This window comes from Acomys minous (genome assembly GCF_964271855.1).
Source record: "Acomys minous genome assembly, chromosome: 4".
NCBI lineage: Eukaryota > Metazoa > Chordata > Mammalia > Rodentia > Muridae > Acomys > Acomys minous.
The window spans coordinates 71,922,102-71,943,672 of NC_140486.1; positions in this window are offsets into that span (position 1 = coordinate 71,922,102).

Below are 21,571 nucleotides of genomic sequence, written 5' to 3' on the forward strand. Positions count from 1 at the left end.
CACTAAACAGATTAACATCAAACTTGACACCACTACCTGATTCATTAAGTCACACTTGTACTAAAAGTTGCAAGGTAAGAGAAACATAACACAAAGAAAGGAAGAGAGAGTCAGAACCAGACTGGGACAGCACAGACGCTGCCTGGAGCTGGAAGACGTGTTTAAAGGGCATTTCCCACTAGGCTCCCAGAATAGGAAAGAACACTGCAATCCAGAGGCGAGAGCTCTGAGGAAGGGCTTAGAAGAAGAGCTAGAAATTAAAATCTTGCAGGAGAATGAAGACTGCTCTCAATAGGCTTCTTAGTATGTTGAACATTAATGGGAGCATGAAGCCCATAGGAAATATGACCATAGAAATGCCTTGGATAGAAATATAGGCACAAATATAATAATACTAAAATCCCAGAACAGCCAAGAACTGTGATGTGATTCCAACATTTAAAAATGCAGAATTGCGGTGGCTGAAGGGAAGAAAGGAAAAAGTGGGGTAGAGGTGGCACTTACAGTAATTCCAAGTAGGCACATGTGAAACCGTGTGCAATCACGGAGGACACAGAGCAGATAGGGAGGGTGAGTGTATCAGGGGGAAACCCCAGTATTTTGTCGATTAATATATACTAATGATATGCTCAAATAAAAAGTATCCACAGTAGCATATCATATTCAAATTAAGAAAAAAGACACAATAGCATGGCATTTTCAAGCTGGCAAAACAAAAAAAAACAAACAAAGTTGAAAGAAACCAGGGAAGCCCATCCCATGTATCCTCCCATTCCTCCCTTCCTCCCACTTCCCCCCTACTCCCCTCCCCTCCCCTAAGTCTGTGTCTGAGGGGGACCTCCTCCCCCTGCATATGCTCATACGGTATCAAGTCTCTCCTTGGTGACCTATTATCTTTCCTCTGAGTGCCACCAGGCATCTCCATCCAAGGGACATGTTCAAATATGGGGCACCAGAGTTTGTGTGAAAGTTAGATCTCCTTCTCCACTCAACAGTGGAGAATGTCCATCGGCTAGCCAGGGTAGGGGTTCGAGGAATGGGAGGATACATGGGATGGGCTAACAACTGAGATGTAATATGAATAAATTAATAAAAAATAAAAATATAATAAAAAAATGAAAGAAACCAGGGAAATAAAACACCTTATCTCCAAAGTAAAATGAAAATAAAAAATGTGTGGACTTTTAGTCAGAAATCATCCAGGCAATGATAAGGAGAAGGAATGTTTAAAGTATCGGGACTACACTTGCACAGCACCCATGAAGGACCAACACCCAAAACACACACAGAGTGCTAAAAGTCAATGATGAAAACACAAGCAACCTATTTAAAAAGTAGGAAAAAGACAGGCACAGATACCAAATAAAGTATAAGAAACTGACATGAGAAAGGATGCTCCTCAAGGAAGCGGAGACATCACTGTGCTCCTGTAGAAGGTGAAAGTCTGAAACACCGACCAAACTGAATGCGGTCACTCTGTCTGTCTGTTTGACTTGGAGGAGTGGGGCTGTGTTCATGAGTTGGGGGTGTCTTTGCACACAGGTGTGCTGTGTTCGTGAGTGGGTGGTGTTTGCACACAGGTGTGCATGGGGAAGCATGAGGAGTCTTCATCACTCCTCGCCTTATTCTTTAACAGGCGGGTATCTGAATTAAATCTAAAACCCTCCTATATAGCTAGTCTAGCTAGCCAGCTTACTCTGCATCCTCCTGTTGAGTTCTGTTAATAATAATACTTCTGCATAGACATAGCAACCGGGAACCATGTACTGTAGCATGTGAGATGCTAGTAACAAGAGAAGTGTGTGTGTGTGTGTGTGTGTGTGTGTGTGTGTGTGTGTGTGTACATGTGTGAATCTGTGTGTATGTATGTGTGTGCATGTGTGTGTGTACATGTGTGTGTGTGCATGTGTGTGTGTGTGTGTACATGTGTGTCTGTGTGAATGTGTGTGTATGTATGTGTGTCTGTAGGTGTCTGTGTGTGTGCATGTGCGGGTGTGTGTGTGTGTGTGTGTGTGTGTGTGTGTGTGTGTGTGTTGGGAGACCAAGTCTCATAAAAACTTTGCTTTTTTGCTCAATTTTTCTTAAAACCCCAAACTGATCTAAAAAATAGTCTTATTTTTCAAGTGAAAAATAAAGACTTTCTCAGATGAAGAAAATCAGAGAGAAACTCATGTCTAACCAATCAATCCTGAGAGAAGTGATGAGTCTCAATGAGAAGAAAAACTGAAGTAAGTCAGATTGATCCTCACAAACAAGGTTATTTTTAACTCATTGGTATAGAATTTGCATATTGAGGCAAAATAAGTTTGATTTTCATACATTGGTATAGAATTCAAATTTAAGATTATTCTTCACACACATTATATATATATATATATATATATATATATATATATATATATATGAGGTATTGTACCCATACAACTCAATTATAATACAAAGTTTACTTCCAATACTTTGAAAGTGCTATTGCAGTCTGTTTAGGATAAATAAGTTATACAAGTTAATTGTTAGTTGATCAAATTATGGTCATGTCATTACTAGTCTATTTTTATCACAAGAATATACATCCTAACATGATTCTATAGATAGATAAGATAGATAAGGTCTTCAAAGACCTCAGTGACCTACAGAATACAGCATTTAAAGATGTTTTTATTATTTTTAAGATTCTTTGACAACAAGACACGTTAACTTCTGGCAACACCCAGCATCAAAGAACCTCCTTATGGAGATGGCTCCAAGTGTGGCAAATCAGCCACTGGGAAAAATCTCCTCATTTTGGCTACAGACAGAATTCTGCCTGAAAAAGTGCAAGCTTGGATACAGGCAGAGTAGAAGGCCAAACTCTGCCAAGACAGGGTAAGCGAGTCCTCAACAGTCCCTGCCTCACAAATATATCTGTCAGATATATTGCGCCAGAAGGCTGAAGACGATGTTCCAGTGTTATAGAGAGTGCAGCTAGCAAACTGTCTCTGTCATTTTTTTCATTTTGGAAGCTGCTAACCTGAAGTTCCAGTTCACTCAGGTAATTAAGTTTTAGTCCTTCTCAAGTGTCTAATGGGATTGAAGACCAGATAGTTTAGTTTTACAATTAGATAGATGTTTTAAGTTGATAGAGATGGGATACGATAGATATTGATCTACATCCAGAATTTTAGACTCACTTTCTTCAAGGCTGCCAAATTCAAATAGCCAAAACATTATGAATGTAACTTTTTTTTTATAATTCTTGGTTGTTTTGTAGTTCTTCCTGCTTTATGTAGTTTATTGTATTTGTGTGTAAATAATATAAATGTATATGTAAAAAAAGAGAAAAATAAAAAGAAGAAGAAAGAGAAAAAAAGAAATTCCATTCTAATCCCTTGGTGAAAAGTAAGTAAGAGATAGGGGAGGAGGATCTATGTAAGGAAAATATTAAGCAATGAATCTTATTTTTATATTGTTTAAAAAAAAAAAAGGAAAGAAAGCCAGAGCACCCAAGAAGAACAAAGGCGCACTCTCTGCAATGCCAGCAGAATACAACCCACGGCCAGCCTCACAGCTCAGACATTTCACTTGTCTCGCTAAGTTACACTTGAACTTTCCTACTCTGCCTTCCCCGGGAAACAGTATTCGTCTAAAGCCCACAGTTCCTGCTTCTTACGTCAGTGTGGTTGCTGTCCATTGGAGAAAATTCGGGCTTCCTCAGCAAGTCCGGTGTGATGAGGCTCAAGTGCCAGGGCTGGGGAGACAGCTGGGAGCTGTCACAGCATCTAAGAGAGGCGCCTGTCCACCGCTGAGGCACAAAAAATTAATTGTGTGTGTGTGTGTGTGTGTGTGTGTGTGTGTGTGTGTGTGTGTCACGTCAAGTCTGCAACAGAGGATCCATAGTCAGTATTTGGTGAAGAGAGACGAAGGCGAGCAGGAGACAAGCTGACTGCAGACACGCAGAACAACGCTGTGTGGAAGTAGAGATTAGAGATGAGAGAGTCAATACAATTCAGTCCGGGGTGTGTGTGGGTGAGGGGAAGGCTTCTAGTCAGGAGCTGTGGAGACCAAAGTGAATGAGCCAGAGGTTAAGGAAGAGCCATGAAGAGCCAGTGACAGCAGTGCGAAGGAAGCCATTCGATCAGGGGACTCCATTTGTTTTAGTGACTTTTCTCCTTGCTCTGACAAAATCTCTGAGGGAAGCAACTTACAAAAGGAAGAGGTCATTTGGGCTCCCAGCTTGAGGGCACAATCCAACTGGTGGGTGGGGGGTGGAGGTGGGGGTGGGGGATGGGCATGGGGGTAGGGGTGGGGAGCAAGCAGAAAAGCCTGGGGCTGAGGCAGCTGACTTTCCAGTGTTGAGTTAGGAAGCACAGAGAGGGTAGGCTGTTCGGTCAGGGACCCAAGTCCCTAAAGATGGTTGCCAGGCATGCCCAGGGTGGGTCTTCCCTCCTCACAGACTTCCCAGAGTGACTCCTAGTGATTTCTTTCTTTCTTTCTTTCTTTCTTTCTTTCTTTCTTTCTTTCTTTCTTTCTTTCTGAGACAGGGTCTCTCTGTGTAGCCTTGGCTGTCCTGGACTCGCTTTGTAGACCAGGCTATCCTTGAACTCACAGCGATCTGCCTGCCTCTGCCTCCCGAGTGCTGGGTTACAGGTGTGCGCCACCACGCCCGGGTCTCCTAGTGATTTCAAACCCACTGAGGTTGGAAATTAACTATCACAGGAGCGAACCAGGCTGATTTGTTCTTTTAAACAATCTCTCTAGAGGGTGTGGAGAATGATGGTGTGAGACTAGAGAAGAGATTTGTGAAAGCAGCGGACCTTAGGGTGACAAGCTCAGCTGTGGACATTTGATTTTCAAAAGGTTCCCGGACCTGGAGAGTGCAGGGACCTTGAACTTGAAAGAGAAGTTGGGTTGGAGAGGAAAGAGCTGGAAGCTGCTGGCACAAGTCTGTGAAGGAACTGTCAGGTTTATTTGTACTGAGAGGAAGCTTTCTCCCAGGAAGACAGCTTCTCCAGTAGAAGTAATGTCCTCACTGGCAGGGAGGGAGAGGCGGAGACATCTGTGGGGCATCTCCAGCCCCGCGGCCCTCTGTCTGTATCTGCCTGTCGTGACCCCTTGGACTTGCTTCCCATCCCAAAGAACTCTAGGGATATTCCTACTTTTCAAAGGAATTCCCTTGGAGGAAGGTCACGGTTTACAATCCAAACATTCCTGGTGAGAGGCAAAACAAAACACATGGTGCTTCAGAAGGGTTCCTCTAGCTGTGCGGGACTGGGTTTGCTCCCTGAAGGCGGCAGCCCTTCCTTCCACAGAAGGCCTGAAGACACACCTGGACTGGACACCTTGTGTCTGCCTCCTCACGCTCCCTTGTGCCACACGTGTCACTCCATCAGGCTGGTTCCATGGTTGCGCCTGGCCGTCCCTTCCTCTGGAATATCGTCCTTGTAGGCACGCCTACATTTCACCCCACCTGACACACAGCTCCCACTTCCTCTCTACTGCAGACAACACTTTAGCCTGAAGCTGTCTCTAACTTCCCACCCACAGGAGGGAAGCTGAACGACTGTATTCAAAGTGACCTCATCCCTCTTGGGGCTCTCTCACCCCCCAGGCACACTGTTGTTTCATTTGTACAGCCTCTGGGGGGCCCTGATCTGTGGAGGGACCTGCTCCGGGCTGACACTGGGGCACAGGCACTCACCTCTCACACATTCTCACGTAACAGCTCATCTGCTTGTGGAAACATTTGTTTGTGATTGCAGGCTGCAGACAGTACCACTACACAGAGCCTATGCGATGGCCCAGAGCCATGAGAAAACACATTAGTAATCTTTATGACCCTAATACACCCATGCAGGATTTCCCCAAAACAGAAAACACTCACAGATTTTATTGTCTTGCGTGATTAGAGCCCCTTACGGCTGATACGTATATATGAGAAGGAACAGAACACAGGGCTTTCCAGACGTTTAGGGCTGAGAGACTTCTGACTCTAGTTAGTGAACTCTGTTTATCTACTCCGAGGGATATAAAATACACAAGGAAATGGTTTTGTTTTGCTTTAAGCCACCAAGTTGCTTGACTGTTTCTCTCATTATAACTAACTTGTGCTTAAATGAGAAATACTTAGTTGCTTCCGAGAGTGCAGGGCATTGGGAAGGTCTGGTGAGGCTGGGGGCTCCTCGGGACCCCTCAAGTCTCCTTTTGAAAACTCATCACTACACCAGGATAAGCTCTGGCTGTTTTATGAGGTCTTGTCATCCAATCAAGGCGTCTAAATAGAAGATGACAGACACTCATTGTGTCTACTTAAGTGACCTTATTAAAAAAGTTTACCTAATTGATACAAGAAACCATTACATCCGAGTGTGAGTGCACACATATAATCCAGACGCCTGGGAGGCAGAGGCAGGAGGATTATGAATTTGAGGTCACACTGGGCTACAATAGCAACCTTCAGCTTAGCCTGTCCTACAGAGCACATAGTGAAGCCATATCTTACAAAAACAGAAGGTAAAAAACAAAACAAAGAGAGGAAGAGGAGGAGGAAATGGAGAAGGAAGATAAGAAAAGGAGGGAGAAAGAGGATTAAGAGGAGGAAGTGGCGGAGGAAGAGGAGAAGAAAATCATTGCAGACGGCTATGGCTGCTGTGCTTGGGGTCTACACAGGAGAGATGGCTTCCCAGAGGAGCTATATCAAACGCTGCATTGCTTTTCCATTAAGAACAAACTCACTCTGAATCTGGCTGTTCCTGAAGTCAGCACGATCCCATGGAAGGCTGGTGCAGAGCAGGCTACCTAAGCATGTGCATGGACACAGTCTGCTCCTGCACGCCACCTAAGCGTGTGAGTGGACACAGTCTGCTCCTGCAGGCCACCTAAGTGTGTGAGTGGACACAGTCTGCTCCTGCAGGCCACCTAAGCGTGTGAGTGGACACAGTCTGCTCCTGCAGGCCATCTAAGAGTGTGCGTGGACATAGTCGGCTCTTGCAGGCCACCTAAGCGTGTGAGTGGACACAGTCTGCTCCTGCAGGCCACCTAAGCCTGTGAGTGAACACAGTCTACTCTTGCAGGCTACCTAAGCGTGTGAGTGGACACAGTCTGCTCCTGCAGGCAACCTAAGCGTGTGAGTGGACACAGTCTGCTCCTGCAGGCCACCTAAGTGTGTGAGTGGACACAGTCTGCTCCTGCAGGCCACCTAAGTGTGTGAGTGGACACAGTCTGCTCCTGCAGGCTACCTAAGCATGTGAGTGGACACAGTCTGCTTCTGCAGGCCACTTAAGCGTGTGCGTGGACACAGTCTGCTCCTGCAGGCCACCTAAGCGTGTGCGTGGACACAGTCTGCTCCTGCAGGCTACCTAAGCATGTGAGTGGACACAGTCTGCTTCTGCAGGCCACTTAAGCATGTGCGTGGACACAGTCTGCTCCTGCAGGCCACCTAAGCGTGTGAGTGGACACAGTCTGCTCCTGCAGGCCACCTAAGTGTGTGAGTGGACACAGTCTGCTCCTGCAGGCCACCTAAGCGTGTGAGTGGACACAGTCTGCTCCTGCAGGCCACCTAAGTGTGTGAGTGGACACAGTCTGCTCCTGCAGGCCATCTAAGAGTGTGCGTGGACACAGTCTGCTCCTGCAGGCCACCTAAGCGTGTGTGTGGACACAGTCTGCTTCTGCAGGCCACCTAAGCGTGTGTGTGGACACAGTCTGCTCCTGCAGGCCATCTAAGAGTGTGCGTGGACATAGTCGGCTCTTGCAGGCCACCTAAGCGTGTGAGTGGACACAGTCTGCTCCTGCAGGCCACCTAAGCCTGTGAGTGAACACAGTCTACTCTTGCAGGCTACCTAAGCGTGTGAGTGGACACAGTCTGCTCCTGCAGGCCACCTAAGTGTGTGAGTGGACACAGTCTGCTCCTGCAGGCCACCTAAGCGTGTGCGTGGACACAGTCTGCTCCTGCAGGCTACCTAAGCATGTGAGTGGACATAGTCTGCTTCTGTAGGCCACTTAAGCGTGTGCGTGGACACAGTCTGCTCCTGCAGGCCACCTAAGCATGTGTGTGGACACAGTCTGCTTCTGCAGGCCACCTAAGCGTGTGTGTGGACACAGTCTGCTCCTGCAGGCCACCTAAGCATGTGTGTGGACACAGTCTGCTTCTGCAGGCCACCTAAGCGTGTGTGTGGACACAGTCTGCTCCTGCAGGCCACCTAAGCGTGTGTGTGGACACAGTCTGCTCCTGCAGGCTACCTAAGCGTGTGAGTGGACACAGTCTGTTCCTGCAGGTCATCCAATCGTGCAAATGGCCCACAGTGTGCTTCTGTAAGGAACAAGCCAGCTTCAGGCGTGTGGATAAGTAGAGTTAGTAGTTGGCATGATAGTTTGAACACCATGTAAACATGTTGACTACCTCTCCAAACTTTATATCGACCTTCAAAAATACTCATTCCATTGAATGACAAGGGGCAAACATGGCTAAGCATTATTTTGGGGGGTATGGTTTTGTTTTAAGATAGAGTTTTACAGTCCTGGTTGTCTTAGAACTAACTTTCTTTGTAGACCAGGCTGGCCTTGAACTCACAGAGATCCTTCTGACTCTGCCTTCTATGTGTTGGGATTAAAGGTGTGTACCACCATGCCAAGCAAGCACCCTCATTTTGAGAGCCAAGGGAAAACCACAGTAGACAAAGCAGAATAGAAAAGGACAATATCTGGTTTTACTACATGATTTTGCTACAGTTAAAAGAACAAATTTGCTAAGGCTCAAATATAAGTGGCTTTTCTTACAAACTGAATACATTTGAGGAGCTGGGGGAGGGTGACTCAATGAAAGAGTACATGGCCAGTATGCACACAGCCCTGGATTGGTCCCCAGGACCACTACACACACACACACACACACACACACACACACACACACACACACACACACATGCATACTTACACATACATACACACACACACATACACACACACATACATACACATACATGCATACTTACACACACACACATACACACACACACACACACACACTGCTTCTCCAGTACCTGAAAGTGCTCTACCACTGAGCTATACACCCAACTCCCTTTTATTTTTATTTTTAGACAGTTTCCTTGCTAAGTTGTCCAGGAACTTGTGATCCTTGTGTCTCAGCCTCCTAAGCAGTTGAGATAACAGGCTTACGGTGCAGGTCCTGGCTGCATGGTATTTTATGTAATGAATCTGCGTTAAAATATTATTCTCACTATGAACAAATGCCTGACATAAAACAATTTAGGGAGAGAAAAAGGTTTCAGCCCCCACTCTCAGAGGGTCCATATGTGTAGGCAGAGGAGACCAGTGAGTGAGAGCAGGGGTGAGACACCCTTGAGGCGCTCTGTCTTTAGTGTTCTATTTCCTTTCACTAGGCCCCTCTTCCTCAAGCTTCTAAAATCTCTCCAAAAATCCCCCACCCAGCTAGGGTCCAGGTCCTCAGCACATCAGCCTTTTCTTCCCCTTTAAAAAGAAAAAAACTAAGTTTATTTATTCACTTTACATCCCCTACTGCAGCCCCTTGCTCCTCCAGGTCCCACTTTCCCACCCTTTCTTCCCTTCCCCCCCCCTTCTTCTCAGAAAAGGGGATGCCCCCTTCTCCATATCAACCCACTCCAGCACATCAAGTCTCATGTGGATGGAGTGCATCCTTTTCCAATGAGGCCAGTCAGCCCCACTAGGGGGAAGTAATCTAATACCAACACAGTCCATGTCCGAGACAGCCCCGTGTCACTTGCTAGGGGACCTACATGAAGACCGAGCTGTCCGCTGGCTACATCTGTGTTCGGGGATGTAGGTCCAGAGGATGCATCCTCTTTGGTTGGTGCTTCAGTCTCTGTGAGCGCCTTGGGCCCAGGTTAGTTGACTCTGTTGGTCTTGTTGGGTTCTTGTGCCCAAATATGGGGAGGGGCAGGAAGCTGGGGAGCACTGTGGAAGTGTGGGGGTAAAGACAGACTGCCTTCCCTTTTCCTGAGCAAAAGAGTGATGTGATAGCACTAGATTCACAGTAAGGAAAGATGTCTCCTCACCTAGTGCACGTGCGGGCTGACCGCCCGGAGCACACAGGGGCAATCTGTGAATAGGAAGTTATGACAATGTAATGCTCTTATGAAAGACGCGTGTTCAGATGATGCCGATCTGGGTAACACCTCACATCACCTTGAACGGATGCCCAGAAGCACCTTTGCATCCTGTTTGGCTTCTTGTTCTTAGTTTGAGATCATGTGATCTGTGGGAAAGCATCTGCTGATTGGCTTGTTTCGCCAGCTTCATGTATAGTTTATGAGATGGGGAGGAAGGAACCTCCGCTCTCCCAACTATGACCTAAGATTTGGGCCACTCTTAGCCGCTTGCAGATGTAGCCTAAACGGTTTGATTTCGCTAGCTCCTCACCACCCCAAGTTTGGCTATTCTTAGAAAAGGAATTAAATCAGTGAAATCGGCTCAGGTTTCCCTTCCCCGAGGGAGGGCAGATTGAGAACTGTTCAGAATAAAGTCAGCTCCTCCCTAATCAGCCAGCCCAGAGAAAGCTGAAGTGCCCATCCTTTCCCTTTGCAGCCTTCCAAGGGAGCTTCTTCTCTTTCCTTCTGCTTGTGAGGGGCCCTCTCAGAGAGTTCACACAGTGAGTGCGGTTTGTGCATTCGGTATTAAGATCTAATCATTGCCCCTGGAGGGCTGAGAAAATGAAAACACTGGATGCAAGCCCACCTCCTGGCTTCATGCTTGTCAAGACCGGGATCTATTAGCCTTTTAAAGAAATACTGATAATAAAAAGCAGACAAAGAGAGCTATGTGAATTGGCATCTAATCAATAATTTTCTGAGCGTTTTCCCCCCTCCTTAAATTACTCAGAGGCATGTGAGCAAACAAGATTGTAGTGTTCCAAGCCCTGTTGCTTTCTTCAGACCTTGTATAATAAATACACCGTCAGGATCCCCTTCTTTTCCGAGATGTTTTATTTTATTATTTTCATCATGGTAGATGAGGTCACATTCTTTGTCACTGAAGAGGATCCAAACAGAATCTGCCACTGACAAATCCTAAGCTTAAAGCACTTAGGCCAGAGCCTCCCTCCTTTGCCCATGGGCTGGGACAAAGGTGTGAGGCCCCACTGAGGCACGCCTAGTCCAGGTGCCCGACTGTGTTGAATGTGGGCTGCATTGTACCCAGGAGTAGGAGTGCGTGCGTGGATGCTTGGGTGCGTATGTGCGTGCGTGTGTGCGCTCGCTTGTGAGTGTGTGGTGGTAGTGGCTAAGCCTTTTGTCCTATGGCTGCTTTCTCTCTCCTGTGGTGAACTTTGACTCATCCTGAATACGCAGCTTTGGAAAAGGAGAAGCTTCAGTATGTGGCGAGCCCCTTCTTACAGCTGTCTTTGTCGGCTGCTCTGCTCTGTCCTCGCCCTATGACCCCTCTTTGCCATCTTACTCGTCCCCATTTTCTCTCTCCTGCTGTCTCCACCCCGGGAACCCGTTGTATTTCAACTACAATTACTGAAAACACATGTCTATGGTTTTCTTTCAGTGTAGGCTAGTTCTCCATCCTAACGTGGGTGTGCCTGGTTCTCTCAGATGTTCAACAGCTCGCTAGAGAGGGGTGCTGGCTTTGGCCTGTCATCTGTGGTTCCTATCCTTGGAGTTTTTGAAGTACCGACTACCTTTGGCCACTCTTGTTAACCCTTTAGAGGAGAACTACAATGCCAGAAGAAGCTATATGACATCAAAGGGGAAGATTAATGCATTAGTTTAAAAAGACTATATTTCTATTAATGGTAAAAATCCACATAGGTCCCAACCTTATACTTGAGATAGGTGTGGCCAATACGATCGGCCAATTTCAGTCACAAAACATCCTTTCTGAGACAAAAAGTACCCTGTTTCTCTTACGAAATTCACGTCCTTTCAAAATCAGATCAAGAAAACTCTATTCCTTCATGTAGCTTGCCTTCCAGAAATTTAGCTGCACAGTTTTCCAAGGCCTGATGTGAAATCCTGTGGCACAGTTCCAGCCAGGCCTTGACCCTGGGCTTTGAGGCCCGAGGCCCGAGAGTGGTGTTCACCCTTGTCTATCGCGTCTGCAGCTGGAGTTGAGCTGAGCATAACTAATGCTAACTTACTTCCAGCCAAGCAGCGAAACCACCAAGGCGTCCCACACCACAAGTGTGTCCGTTAGGAGGCCCCCAAGCTTTCTCCTACACTTTCCTCCCTTTTGTGGCCTCTCCCCAGGGCCCCTGGCACCTGAGCCCTCCCTGTGCCCACTTTGGAAGTCTTAGATGCTCCTGAACTCTCTTTCACATTTGTGGAAGCTCACAGGGTCTTCAGGAGCCAGGGCAGAGCTGCTTTGTCATCCTGTGCTGGCTCTCTTGTCCCAGGCCCTTGGACCTCTGTTGCTCTGTCAGTATTCCAGTGGAAGAAAGTAAATTTTGATATTCTCAGTATTATTTAACTGGTTTGGATGCATACATTTAGGATGCCCCAGGCCTAGCCCTTTCTCCTTCTCTAATCATTGTCCTTAGCCAACAAAGAAATGCTTTATAAGAAACGTTTGTTTATAAGAAATGTTTGCTATTTCATTTTTTAACTTACAAATTTTATATTTATGTGCATGTATGTGTGCTTGCGTATTTGTATGTTTACTACATACATCCAGTGCCTACAGAGGCCAGAAGGAGCATTAGATCCCTCTGGAAGTAGAGATTAGATGGTTGTGAGCCACTTGGTGTGGGCGCTGGGAACCAAACCCAGGCCCTCTGCAAGAGCAGCCAAGCTCTAAACCACCGAGCCAGCTCCCCACCTCCCATGTATAGCCTTCGTTTAGCACAGTAAGGAGTTGTGTTGTGGTATCTTCGCACACATAATTACTGCATTTTGTCTCTATTGTGTCCCTGTACTCTGCCTTCCCCTGTCCCCTGTCTTCCTCTTGCTGGTCCCTTTATCACCCTGTGCTTGCGTGACATGTGTTCTACTTCCGCCCTCATCTTCCTTCCTCTCCCCCTTCAGGCCGCTTCTTCCTTCTAACACTCTTCTTTCTACTTTCATTTCCTATGAACACACACAAACTTATGCACACCTACACACATATACATACATACACACATACACATAGATATAAATACGTGGGCACACACACAACACACACATGCACATACAAATACACACGTGCACATAAATACACACATATATACACATGCACAGACATGCACATATGTACACATGCATACACATCACATATGCACACACACATGCATCTACAGATTGCACAAATGAAAGAAACCGTGCTATATGTGTCATTCTGAGTCTTTCTTGCATAATTTGACATAATTACATCCAGTTCCATCCAGTTCCCTGCAAAAGGCATAATTCCATCCTCCACCTGAATAGAATTTGGCCACGTATGTGTACCATTTGGCTGTGTATATGTACCACATTTCCTTTATCCACTAATCTATTGATGGACATCTAAGCTAATTATTATAAAGAGCTCTTGCGGTATCTGATCTGTTGAGCGTTCACCTATTCCCTTTTATTTACCCCTCACCACCAGCCTTTGCTGCATGGCTCTGCATAGAGAGCCCCCAATAAGTTGCTCTGGCAAGTGGATAACCTGAGGCCCACAGTTCTTAACCTATTGTTGATGCTGAGCAAAACCAAAGCCTAAAGTGATGAGGTGACCTGTCGAGTGAAGTGTAACCTGACTTTTCCCTTTGTGCACCATTATTGCCTCTGTTAGTCTGTGCCCCTTAAAGCCACTGTCCAGCTGGTACCAGCGGCAGCAGGAAGCCCTCACACTGTCCCATCACTCCGGACATGTGTGGTGCTATTTATGGGAGAAAATGGATGAGTGACCAGCGTGTTTTTGCCTCTTGGCCTTTGGAACATAATCTGCAGAGCTCATTCCAGAAAACCTCACACAGATTTGTGTTTGTGGAAAGAGGTCCAAAGACTTAATTATTTTTTGGGAGCTCTAGTATTTGTCCTCTGCTAAGCAGGGACAATGTTGTGCATGACCTAGCCACCACTGCTGCTCAGTGGAGCTAACAGGCCACCAAGAACTCAAAGCCCTGCCCACAGGCCCGTGCAAGTCTAAAGTGACACTAGGAAGAACCTCTTTACCTGTGGCCGACTTGTAACTTTCTCCCCCAGCCTGGAGGAGAAAACAGAGCTATACTTAACTGACCTTTGCGCTAAAGGAGAAGGCCTCAAAATGTGTATTTCTGTCACCATTGGTGGCACTTGTCACACTTATCCCTGCTGAGAAGTTGATGTAGAAATGCCAGTGAGTAAAACATGGTGTAACCTCACCATTTCAGTCTGTCTGTTTTGCCAGGAGTTGTTTTACCGATATATTTACCCAACTAAGATTCCTGCTCAAAATCCTCAAGCACTCGAGGATACAGTACAAAAGGCCACCTGGGGGTTCTCTGTATCCTTCAGTCTGTGAGACCCAGAGTGCTCAATCTGAGGCCAGCATCACTGGGCGGAGCCTGAAGAGCATCATGGGCCCCAAAGATTCGCATCCGTGTGGTGCGCAGAGCAGTGTGCTGGTCCACCAGGAAAGAAGGGCTTCTTCAGGGAGCCTCTGTGCTCTAGAACAGCCGCCAGTCCCACGATGGATTCGGCACTGTCTAGTCTTCTCTGGGGCTCCAGTTTGACTCTTGTTGTCATGTGATGGAGCACTATGATGGAAAGGAACTTGGAGAGCAAAGACATCTTGCATGGTTCCAGATCGCAGCCTGTCATGGAGGGAATTGGCAGGAACGGAAGCAGAGACCCTGGATGTGGCACTGAGATGGGGGAGGAAGAACAAACATTTACTAAAAGTGATGTATTTTCCAGGTATCTCAGGGTGAGAGGGCTGACTTCCGTCCCCTCCAAAATTCACATGTGGAAGCCCTGTCCCCAAGTAACTCAGAATTCTGAGGTGGAATTGAATGTCATGCAATATATTTTGGCCATATTTTCCTTATCTGTCCAACTTTGTATACTCCTCCCCATTCCTCGTTTTAAAAAAACCCATCAAGTCCAACTTTCTGCTGCTCATATACTCTTGGATGTGTGACCTTCCACTGGAGGATTTATCAGGGCCACATCCTTAAAAACTCCAATTCTGCTTCTTCAGGAGTTATCAATTACCAATAGCTCCTCAGTTAGTACCACCTTCCCGCTCCATGCTGGGATATGTCTGGTTTGAGGCCGTATGCGTCATGTGTATGCTACTACCACTGCGAGCCACACTCGCAGCTGCTGTGCAGCGTCCTGTAGACAGCTTCCTTGTAGTACCCAGTGCTTTAACTCTTTCAGCCCCATCTTCTGAAATGATCCCTGGGCATTGCCGGGAGGAGGTGCGACATACACTGCTCACTTGGGGCTCAGCAGCCCAGTGCCTTGCTGAGCACCCTGACCACTTGTTGTCTCTGTATTATCACCAACTACTGAAGAGAGAAGCTTCTCGGATGAGGGCTGAGAGATGCACTGGCCTGTGGGTGTCAGGATAAGTCATTAGGTTTGGTTTAGCACTGTGGCCATTTGGCAAACAAAGGTGGACTTTAAGGAAATGACTGGATGCACGGGAAGGCGGGGCTTACCATGCTTTATGGGTCTGAGTATATTTAATCCCTGTGGTGCAGTAACTCCTGAACCAGATCTTATCTCTGGAGGTCAGTAGCCATGCTGAGGTCCGTTGGCCATGTGCCCCGTGTCCCGGTAGGAAAAGGTGATGAGGATACAGTGTGCACAGAGGAAGGATCGTGAGAAAACATGGAGAAGCTGCCTCACAGAAGAAACCAACTTGCCTCTCAGGAACAGGAGTACATGCCTGAAGTCCTAGCATTCAGGAGGGCGAGGATGATGGAACATGGGTTTGAGTAGCCTTGGCTACAGAGTAAGTTCCATGCCAATAGGAACTTCATCAGGAGTCCTTACATCTAAAACAAAACAAATATTCAAACAACAAAGGATAGGAAGAAAAAGAGAAAGAAAGAATGAAAGCTGATTCTGTCATCACCCTGATATTGGATTTTTAAACTCCAGAGCCACGAGAAAATCAAATTTCTGTTTCTTAAGCTACACAGCCTGTGGTCTTTTGTTATGGCCACCCTAGCCCACAAACACAACATGTTCTTCCACTGAGTCATGATGCACAAATCAGTACCACTACCAACTTATAGATAAGGAAAAATAGAGGTTTGAGAGGAAATTAACTGTCTCCAGTCACACAGGTAGCCAGGCAGCATGCCCAGGCTTCCAGCCTGCTCTCCCTGAGACCATCTGACATATGGCAATATTTTAGCAAATATTACAACTCTAATAAGCACTAACGAGCATCACTTATTGTTCTATGGACTTCAAAACGAGAAAGCCTAACTCTGGTCAGCTAGATTTTAGTAAGATGACTGAGTGTACACAGATCTGTGTGGATAGTTGACAGAAAACAGAAAAGAAACACACTGACTTAGAGAAAAGTATGGAACCTGAGTCCTATACACACTGTTTGAACTCAGTAAAATGTTGCCTTTACAGGCTTATAAGGTAATGAATGTTAAGAAGACACTGGTCCCCTCCTATCCCTGTAGACTTCTAGATACCTAGATGTCAGAGTTCTACAAGCAAGCTGAGGCACTGGGAGAAGAGTTCTTATAATAAGTCCAGTGGTAGAATACATTTGCACGCAGCCTAAAACCCAAAGCCCCCTCACCAGTAAGATGTTAAAGTTCCCTGTCCTGGGTAGTTTACGGTAACCCTATTACATATCCAAAGATTGAAGTTTGCACTCTCAATTGTTCTAAAGCAAAGTATTACTCTCTGGCTTTTCGATGATATCGCTGTTCCTTGTGTGCATCTCATCAAAGCATTTTGATTAGAACAAGTCATTGAGTAGGCAGATGCCAAAATAAACAGTCAAACTTAAATCATACTGAAGGGACTGTGCTTTTAGACAGGCTCAAGTTATGGGGACTTCTGATCATTCTAAGAGGTTCTAGAGTTTGCAGAATCGGCTTGCATGTCACTTTCTTCTTGAGTTATTTGATTTCTAAGATCGTCCATGAATCTCAAGCCGAGTCTCTCCTCTCAAGGCATGTCTTTTCACCAATGGCTTTCTCAATGCTTTCAGCCAGAGGACTCTTTACACTTCCTTGGGGAACATGGATTCATATTTCTTGACCCAAGCCAGCACCTCTGTCCAGCAGCCTGGTCACAACACCTGCGCTGGATATGTGAGACCCAGAGATGCCTACCAGCACCAGAGCAGCCAGCAGAGGCTGCGGCCAGGTGGACAGAAGGCCGGGCCACCAGCCCACTTATGAACGTCCTTCTTGCTTAGGCCTTGCTGGGGTTCTTAGGAGACACCGTGCAGTGGTTCGATGCACTCATTTTCGAGGTAGAGAAATGGTTCAAACCCCAGAGGCCTCCACAAGCCAGGTAACTTTGGGCATATCATGTCACTCCTCTTGGCTTCAGTGCCCAGCTGGCTCGTTGTAAAGACTAAACACAGCAGCGCAGATGAAGCGTGTAGCATTGGCTCTGACACGAGTCAGTCTATACCAAACAGAGACTGTCCACGGACTTCCATGCTTTCTGCGTGGTTCAGATTTCGTGGTCGCTTGATGTACAATTGGGATTTAACCTCACATAAGACCCAAGAGTCCCTAAGGAGGGCATTTTCTCCATGTGTTTCAAACTTGGTGCATCATCCTTCAAGCATGCTCCCTCCGGAAAAGCAAGAGACCGCCCAAGGTTTGGACAAGCTCAGGGAGGGAGGGAGGGAGGCATCTGAACTTGTTGGTAGCTGTCCCATCAAAACTGGGCTTGTCTGGGTTTTTACCACTGGGGCCAATATTCATCTCTGTCTGGAGTTTTTTTTTTAAAGATCAGAAGTTTGGATTAGCATCCCCTGCTCTTTATGGCATTAGGAGCTCTTTGGGAGGAAAGTTCCACTGGTCTCAACCAGAATTTTGAGGAATAAAGAGATGAGTAATGTGAGAAAATGAATGAAGGAATTATTTGACACTCACTAGGAGAACTTGGGGACTCTGAGGAGAAAAATAAAAGATATTTTCACCCGAGGGCTTTGACAGAGTCACATGGAATTCTTCCCAGCATTGCTCTGGGCCTCTCCTTCATCACGGAAGGATTTAGGTTTGAGCTCTATTTGTAACGTTCATCAGTTGAGGACGTAGTTGAAACGTAAAAGCCTCAGTTTCCACCTAGTCCACTGGAAACAGTAACCAATGTCCATTCAGTCAGTCAGTCAGTCATCCATCAATATGTGCAAAACACTTGCTCTGACGTACAGCAAGCATTTGATAAATGGTTGTGCCCCCCTCACACACAAAGCTGCTACGGACCCTCATGCCCACACATGTGGGCAAAACTTTAAGAATTGCATGATATACTTGAGCTATTTTCATTTTGCTCAGCAAAATGTTCTGATCTTTATAAAAATATAATTGACACTTTAGAGTAGGCACAGAAATTTTTTTTTTTTTTTTTTTTTTTTGGTTTTTCGAGACAGAGTTTTTCTCTGTGTAGCCTTGGCTATTCTGGACTCACTTCGTAGTCCAGGCTGGCCTCGAACTCACAGCGATCCGCCTGCCTCTGCCTCCCGAGTGCTGGGATTAAAGGCGTGCGCCACCACGCCCGGCTGGCACAGAAATTTTTTTAAAGAAAAAAAAAACCGGGGCTCTAAAATCAAACCACGGCTATTAATCCTCATGGAGATGCAAAGCTTAATCTGCCGGCTTTCTCTGTTTGCTATATCAATGCCTGTTAAAGTATAGCTTAGCTATAGACATGTGTCAGAGGCTATGCTGCCATAAAATGGAGAGACATTCAGTCACCAGAAGCGAGATGTGAAAAACATCAATGCCCAGAGCCCCGTTTCCCTCGCTCCCAGCTTCACTTGTGGCTCCAGAAACTTCTGAGCACTGAGGTTTCCTGCAGTTCCCTTTTTCTTCCGCAGAGGCTGGGACATTGGGGGCTCTGGCACGTCTCCTAAGCAGTATCGTTTATTTCACACTCTTAAGCAACCTCGCTCAGAGTGCTAGCCATTTCTTTCTCCCCATTTTGCTTTCAGCCCCCCTTTCCTTTAGCATCTTGGTGCACTCCTGATTTGTTCATGACTGGATCTTGCATTGCTCCGAAGAGAACAGACATGTGAGTGAATACCACACATTGCTTTCATTAATATGTCATATTAAATTCAAAATCTAAAATCCAAATCAAAAGTTGGACCTCTTAACATTGTTCATTCTTTAGGAAGGCTGAAGGCTGGAAATAATTTTTTATGAGCCAAACTTACTTCTCTCTCTCTCCATCTCTCTCTCTCTCTCTCTCTCTCTCTCTCTCTCTCTCTCTCTCTCTCTCTCTCTCTCCATGCCATCAACAATGCTACATATTTCCATTGCTGACATTTCTCCTAAAGGATAGTAATTGGAGATGGATAGGACACAGGAGTTTGACAAAGTCCCTCCTCTCAGTCCAGAGCAGTGGTTCTCAACTTCTTAACACTGTGACCCTTTCAAACACTTCTTTACGTTGTGGTGGCCCAAGCATAAAATTATTTTGTTGTTACTTCATAACTGTAATTTTATTACTATTATTAATTGTCCTATAGAAATCTGGGCTTCCTATGGTCTTAGGTAACTCTTATGAAAGGGTCATTTGACTCCCAAAGAGATCATGACCCCCAGGTTGAGAACCCTGCTCTAAAGCATTGACTCCTCCTCCTCCTCCTCCTCCTCCTCCTCCTTCTTTTTCTCTCTCTCTCTTTCCCTCCCCCATCTTCCTCTCTTCCTTCCCTCCCCTCCCTCCTCTCTCCCTTTCTTTCTTTTTTCCTGAGACAAGGTTTCTCTGTGTAGCCCTGGTCTTGGACTCCCTTTGTAGACCAGGGTGGCCTCCAACCCACAAAGATCCACCAGCCTCTGCCTTCCTGGGTGCTGGGATTACAGGCATGAGCCACTGCACCTGGCTTTGAAATCATTTTTAATTCATCGAGGAAACATAGTTTCTTCTGCTCGGCTTTGTGCTCATTAGGTAAAGCTTGACCACAGTTAGCCTGCTCTGATGGAAACAAAGTCAGTACCTGGAAGTTTTGGAGTCAGGGGACTTACCTTATTCTGTGACTATATAACAAAATACGGAAGCTGGATAATGTATGAAGAAAAAAGATTTTGTTTATCTAACCGTTGTTAGAGGCTGAGAGCACAGAATCAAACACCCACTCTGTTGCTCTGTCCAACTTCTGGTGAGGACTTTCTATGTACATCACAGCATGACGGGGTGACATGATGGTGGGAAAGAGGTGACGCAAGGAGGGGGGTAGATGGGATGATAGAGAGACTGAGCGCTGTTTCCTCTGCCCTGAAACATCCTCCCGTTCTGTCCTCTTGAAGGGAAGCAGGAGGCTGGCTGGCTGCGTTAGCCGCTTTCCTGTTGCAGTGATAAAACACCATGACCAGCATAACCCAGAGAAGACTTTATGTTGGCTTATGGTTCCAGAGCAGTAAGAGTCCAAGACGGAAGAGTAGAGGTTCGGCAAGAAGCAACAGGCATAGTGACAGTAGCAGAAAGCTGAGCTGTCACGTCTTTAACCACAAGCAGAAAGCAGAGAGCAAATAGGAAGTAGGTGAGGCTTTTCATCTCAAAGCCACAGTGCCCAGCGATGCACTTCCCCAGCAAGGCTTCCTCACCTAAGCCTCCCCAGACAGCGGCACTGCAAGCTGGGTACCAAGTATTCGAAAGGGCAGACCCTCTGTGGAATATTTCTCTTTCAAAGGACTACAGAAGCTTATTGAGTGTCGGGAATAAATGAAAGTTACAAGGCTCAGGAAGTAAACAAAGCTCACAAGTCTGAAGACTCCTGAAAATGATTGACACAATCGTCAAACGTTAGATAAACAGCTGGGGTGAGGAGACTGACCAAATCACTCTGGGCACACCAAGCACTCAGATTTCAGCAGTTTTCACCCACGGTGTGTGTTTTTTGGTCGTGTAGCTGCATTTGAGTCACCCACGCTCCTGTGAGTAGCTCCAATTATTTCATTGGTTCACTAAGCTAAGCTGGGATGGAATCATTTCGTTGCTCTGTAATCGGGGGTTTTATCTGGGGTGAACAGATGTATGTTCACATCCCCCCCAGGAAAATTACAAGCACACGGTGCGGGAGAAAGCAAAACATTAGAGAGGAAGAGGCTCAACCTCACACTCTTTGCACAACTACCTCTTGCACAAATGAATCTGTGCCTACAGGAACTGGCCTCGCCAGAGAGACAGCATCAGTTCATTCAGGAAGGTGAAGACCTGTGGCCAAGCACCTTCTACTACTAGGCTCCACCTCTTAAAGGGCCCAGTACCCAAACACCACTGTCTCCAGTTAATGAATCTCTGGGAGACAAGCCCTAACCCAAACCACAGCAGGGCCCTGCTGGAATTCCTACTTGGGAGTTGCCAAAACAGTTAAACTTGGCAACCCACACTCGACTATCAGCGCTTCCTTCTCCTGACATCACACCCTTGTCCCTGTGACTTACTGCCAGGTCAGCAATGCCTCCCATCGGTGCCAGGGAACCTCTTCCCAGCCA